Source organism: Etheostoma spectabile, unplaced genomic scaffold, assembly GCF_008692095.1.
Source record: "Etheostoma spectabile isolate EspeVRDwgs_2016 unplaced genomic scaffold, UIUC_Espe_1.0 scaffold452, whole genome shotgun sequence".
Taxonomy (NCBI): Eukaryota; Metazoa; Chordata; class Actinopteri; order Perciformes; family Percidae; genus Etheostoma; species Etheostoma spectabile.
In genome coordinates, this window is record NW_022605610.1 from 292,229 (window position 1) to 298,204 (window position 5,976).

Genomic DNA, 5,976 nt, shown 5'->3' on the forward strand with positions numbered 1-5,976 from the left:
ACACAACCCCCCCCCCCCCCCAAGTTCCCCCCCCACCCGCCCCCTTTCTACAGGCTTGATATCCCCCCCCCCCCCAAATGAGCCTTGGCAGGCTTTGACCCGGCTGGTGTCACACATTAAGTGCGGCTGCCCTCTGACCTCGTGTTTTGATTGGTTGTAAGCAATTAGCAGCGAATGTTTCTGCACTCGCGACAAAGACAACATGCAAATCAAATTATGTAATCAACTCAGAGCTCATTGGTCAGCCGGTTGCACACTCCTTTAAACCAACCAATAAGAAGACCATGACTTAATAACAGCAGCTCTTCTGACTCCATGCATTTTTAAATAGAGCCTGACCGATATTATTGGCCGATATCAGGCATTTCCCTTGATTATTATTGATTATTTATTGATATTTATATATATTAATATTCATTTACCAGAATCATTTACAATGAGAAATAAATGATATATATTCTGTCCACCAGAGGACGCTCTACAACGTCCCTGTTAGTGATGGCGTTGGATAGTCGTCCACCAGAGGACAGCTCTAAACCACGTCCCCTGGTTAATGTAGGGGTTTCATAAGTCCTGCTACTCCACCAGAAGGACCTCTACAACGTCCACCAGTTGTGATGCGTGCATAGCAAGTCTGTCCACCAGAGGAGCGCTCCCTACAACCGATCCCTGATTTGTTGATGGCGTTGCATAGTCTGTTCCACCCGGAGGTTACGCTCTAACACGTCCCTGGTGTGATGGTGCTAGGCAATAAGTCCCTGCACCAAGGACGCCTCTACAACGTCCCCTGTTGTGTTGGCGTGGCGTGCAATAGGAATCTTCTGTTCCACCAGGACCTCATACAATGTCCCCAGTCTATTGATGGCTGTTGCTCTCATAGTCTGGTCGCACCAAGGACGCTCTACCCAAAAACCGGTCTCCTGTCCGTTGAGTATGCGGCAATTCGTCCTCAGTCATGTCTTTGCAAAACAGACGACGGAACTCCAGAGGAACCCTCTGCTCAAACCTGTTTTTCAGACCCATCTGTTGTCTACGCAATCGTCCTGATTTTTGATGAGCGTAGTCTCATGCTCTGTCCACCATAGACAAAGCTTGTCCACTGTCCCCGTTCGTGATGGCTTGCATAGTCTGTCCACCATCCCTCCGAGACTTCTACTACAACAGGAGCTTCGCGGTGAGTTGAATTGCATGTACATGTCTGTTCGTCTTTCACCAAGAGGACGCTTACTACGTACGCGTGTATGGCGGCGTCACACCAGTCCGGTGTCCCGCTAAGTAAGTTTCATATCTTAATTTGAGATCTTTTTTCGTACAGTTTATTGAGACACTGAACCTTTTAATATATTTGTTAATTGATGGTCTGTGACAATACAACAAATTATGATTTGCTACATGAGGGCAGTGAGAACTGTCCCCGATCTGGGTGCGCATATGTCATTCGTCTCCTCCGCTGTGCACTCTGTCGTCTAACGCCTTCATCCCTCCTATGTGTAGGAAATGGGGTCGCATGGGGGGGCACGGGGGCGGGGAGGGGGCTGGTGGGGGGTGTGCCAAAAGGGACAACCTGGGGGGGGGGGGGATGCTATAGAGAAACCATGAGAAGCAAAAGAAGGAAAACAAGGCCAAGAATTCCCAAAACTGCTAGTTCCCTTTCAGTTTCAGCATTTAAATATTTAAACCAAGAATAATTTATCCTAGACAACATTAATCAAGAAAACGTCAGGCGCACAACCCTTACACAGATGATTCCGTTTCCACTGGGGCTTAACAGTGTCCACTGCAAAATTGAATCGGCTGCCTGCAATCTCCTGTTGATGTGTTCCCTAGGGTCTTTGAAGGCATCACGGCGCTCTAATTGAGCTTAATACGTGAGAATATCTGCTAAATATGTGAAGCTACGCTCCATAAAAACCCCTTCTACTGAAAACGTGATATGAGAATACCTGGCGGTTTTTATTTCAGAGTGGATGCCCGGCCATAAAACACGGCGCGTGGGTGGTGGAGGGGGGTGGGGGGTTCTTTAATTCACCACGCAGGTGTGTGTGGACATTTGAAAGCCGCGCCGATCATCTGCCCAAAGTCCAAAAGGTGTTCTGAGTGATGTGAGTAATTACTCTGCTCTCTCCAGACCTGTGGATAATAACACGACTCCGTGATGGAAAGGGACACACACACACACACACACACACACACACCACACACCCAACAATCAATTAAAGAGATTACACAGACCTTTGTGGTGACACATTGGGACCCGTTTTTGCCGATATAAGCAAACAGTGTGAAAGCGTCTGGTGCAGGTGCGTTCAGCCCGTAACAAATCCCTTTGGCTAGTATGACAGCGCCACAAAGGTCCGGGTGTTTGCATAGTCTGTCCACCAGAGAGCGGCTCTACATTCCCTGTTAGTGATGGCGTTGCAGTAGTCTGCCACCACAGGACGCTCTACAACGTCCCTGTTAGTGATGGCTTGTGCATAGTCTGTCCAGAGGACGCTCACTACCACGTCCCTGTACAGCCATATAAGGTCCTCTCCCATTCCCAACAGCAAGGGCGCATTTGTACCTCGAGACATCGCTGTTATGTGAGGATTTACACCCTCATATTTTAATGGAATCTTCACAGTTTTTAGTACAGCGAAGTGTGTCTCCCTGTGGGTTGAAACACATAGTGTGTGTCCTGTGTGGTAACAAGCAAGTGGTGTGTCCCTGTGGTTAACAAGCATAGTGTGTGTCCCTGTGTGTGTAACAACATAGTGTTGTCCCTGTGTACGAGCCTAGGAGCATTTTACTAATTCTGTTATAATAACATGAAATGCTGCGTTATTGACGTTAAGGTTTTTGTTGGTCAACGGTGCGTTCACTTACTCTCGCCTCAAGATAGCAATACTCCCAGAATGCACCTGAAGACCCACCTTCCCTGTAAGACCACAGCCCAGATGCCACTGAACACAGCCTCGAACCCTTAAACCGCACGCGCCAGATGCACCTGAACACACCTCCCTGGTAGACCGAGCACGTGGGTTACCCAGTGAGGAAGGTGTGGCACCTTAAAACAAAGACAACGCTTCCTGTAAACCAGGGCACACCCATAATGTCAACACGCGGAAACCCAGCATCTGAGAAGCCGTCCCTGTGTACGCCAGTCCACGGGGGCACCGACAGATGGCACCTAAGCACACCTCGCCGATTAGGATCTCCAGCAGTGCCCCGCCCCCAACCCTCTGGAGAATCTTGTAAACCGACCGCTGTTCCACACCAGTGTCGGAGGCTCACCTGTGTTTGTACAGATATATAGTGGGGTCCCCCGCGACGCCCCATCCCACCCCCCCCGGGATTGTGTAGCTTTAAGACCCCTGATGGAGGGAGGGAATCTCCCCTGGGGGGGGGCAGGAAGCACTACAGGTTGAATGAAGTTCTCTCTGAACCCTCTGAAGCTCTCTTCATCTCCACAGGCTCCGGGGAAAAAGCAGCATAACAGGAAAAAATGTTTAAAACAGGATGTACCGAAAACGCATAGTAGCGCGTGGATATATATATATATATATAAATAAATGTGTGTGTGTGTGTGTGTGTGTGTCTATATATGTATATACACATATACAAATGTATGTGTGTATGTGTGTATATGTGTGTGTGTGTGTGTGTGTGTGTATGTGTATATATGTCTATATATGTATGTGTGTACTATATTTGTATATATGTGTATATATATATATTATACCCAAGAGAGAAACCCTTAAAAAGCGGCGCAGCATAATGATCCGTGGCCGGCTGATATTAGCAGGTTATTCATAGAGTAGCATGAGAAGACGGCTTCGTGCAGCGTGTTATCTTAATGCCACAACACGATAAATGATAAATGATAAATGATAAATGAGTAATGATGCAGCCAGATAAGAGTTAGGAAAGAGTTTGGAAATATTCAGCAACATACTGTGTTTTCCAGCACTATCGCAGTATTAAACCCAACTGGTGTGGTTTCATCATCGTTTTTGGTTTTGTTTTACCAATGCCGTTGTACTTTGAAAACAATGCCGGATACTTAATTAAATAAATAAATAAAGGAATTATGGCCAACTGAAAAAACACAGAGGATTGATAAACCACCCGCAGTGGGACCCTGTGCTCGTGTTTTCTAATGAGCTCAGTAAGCATGATGTGTAATACGCTTCATATCATGTTGTAGTGGAGTAACAGAACATCACTCACACACAGGTCTGTCTAATGGGAAGTTATGAGGGAGGGTCCTCCTTAAATGGTCTGGGGGGGGGTGTCAGCGTGTGTGTGTGTGTGTGTATCTGTCTCTCCGTGTCTTTTGGTATATGTGTGTGTGTGTGTGTGTTTGTATGTGTGTGTGTTTATGTGCGTCTTTCTTGTCTGTTTGTGTGTGTGTGTGTGTGTCTGTATGTGTGTGTATGTGTGTTCCCTTTATGTGTGTGTGTGTGTATGCATGTTCCCTTAATGTGTGTGTGGTTCCCTGCGTATTTATGATGTGGGGGTATGTGTCGTTGTGGTGTGTTGTGTGTGTTCCCCTGTATGTGTCTAGTGTGTGTGTGTGTTCCCTTACATGGTGTGTGTGTGTGTGTGTTCCCTTTATGTGTGGGTGGGTGTGTGGTGTGTGGATGTTGTGGTGTGTGTGTGTTGTGTGTCTCAAGCGGGGCCATTGGCTCAGTAAACGATAGCAGCGGGGTTGGTTACACGGACGGGGGTCATCACACCTGGAACGCCTGATAGGGATTCATACACCTTTGCCTCTGCACCATTTATCACGTAATCTGCTCCTAAAAAAAACCCAAACCCCCCCCCCCCCCAATACAGAGGGCGGAGAGACAACAGGTCCTAGACTCCGTCCTCTCAGTATCTGAACTCTGAGCGGATGCAGGTTGCAGATACAGCGATGTACGTCTGGCCACAGGCCACGCGAAAGTAGCTATAAGATCGAAGTAGAGGGTCTTGCCAGGGTCCCTCCCAAGGTCCCCGTTTCTATCTGTGCCTGGGCCTGGGGGGGGCGACGGCACAGCAAACACTTCAGTGAGCGCTTGTCCAACGCGGCGTGGCCGTTCTCTGCAGCTGTGCCCTCAGAACTTCTGTCTTAAAGGATGGAAAGAAATAGCCAGTCACTCGAGACCCAGAAACGCCACAGATCTCGTCCCCCCCGCCCCCCCTGTCCCCCCCGTCTTCTCTTCTCTACTCCAATCACAAGCTCACAGCCAATTTCTCATCGCCCAATGACGCCCGTTCTTAAGACCCAGCTAATGCGGGATCACTGGACTCCCCTGCGGTGTGTGTGTGTGTGTGTGTGTGTGTGTGTGTGTGTGTGTGTGCACTCTTATTGATCAGGGTTGCGCTCCATGTCTCAGGGCTCCTGCTGCTGATATCACTGCAGTGTGGAGGGCGTGGAAGAGAGAGCGTTGTTCACAACGCTGAGAGCCTCAGGAGTGTGTGTGTGTGTGTGTGTGTGTGTGTGTGTCGGTGTCGGTGTTGGTGTTGGTGTGGGTGCACTGCGAAAAAAGGGGTGTCTAAAAACAAGATAAAAACAAAACAAGTGAAATTATCCGTCCATGCAGCAAAATAATTTCCCTTGACCAGCGTTGCTTGATTTGAGGTTATAGTGTAAAGTTGAACACTTAAAATGAGAAATTCACTCTTAAAACAAGATAAATTATCTAACACTTCTAAATCTAAGTTACTAGGTCAAACCTAGGTCAAAGTTGTAATAATATGAACTTTGAGCTACGGCCAGAGCTGGAGAAATTTGAGGTTAAAACGCTAACGGCTAGCCGTAGCATGCTAGCTCGTTCTTAATGGAAAACACTGCTCCAACAGCCACTAGTTGACCATAACCCCCAAAAGAACTACTTCCTGTCCCTGTTGTACTTCCTGTCCCTGTTCTACTTCCTGTCCCTGGTCTACTTCCCGTCCCTGTTCTACTTCCTGTCCCTGTTGTACTTCCTGTCCCTGTTGTGTCCCTGGTCT

General features: G+C 47.9%; 1 protein-coding gene and 1 long non-coding RNA gene across 2 annotated transcripts in view; both read left to right on the forward strand.

Moving 5' to 3' along the window:
- LOC116686696 (uncharacterized) overlaps positions 1 to 2,849 on the forward strand; it is a 6,858-nt gene extending 4,009 nt beyond the window's left edge. The window contains exon 3 of the long non-coding RNA XR_004331333.1: positions 2,726 to 2,849. This is a non-coding gene — a long non-coding RNA (uncharacterized LOC116686696). The remainder of the gene's footprint in view (positions 1 to 2,725) is intronic.
- The window catches only part of LOC116686697 (tetratricopeptide repeat protein 28), a 331,008-nt gene that overhangs the window by 273,610 nt on the left and 51,422 nt on the right, over positions 1 to 5,976 (forward strand). The window lies entirely within an intron of this gene.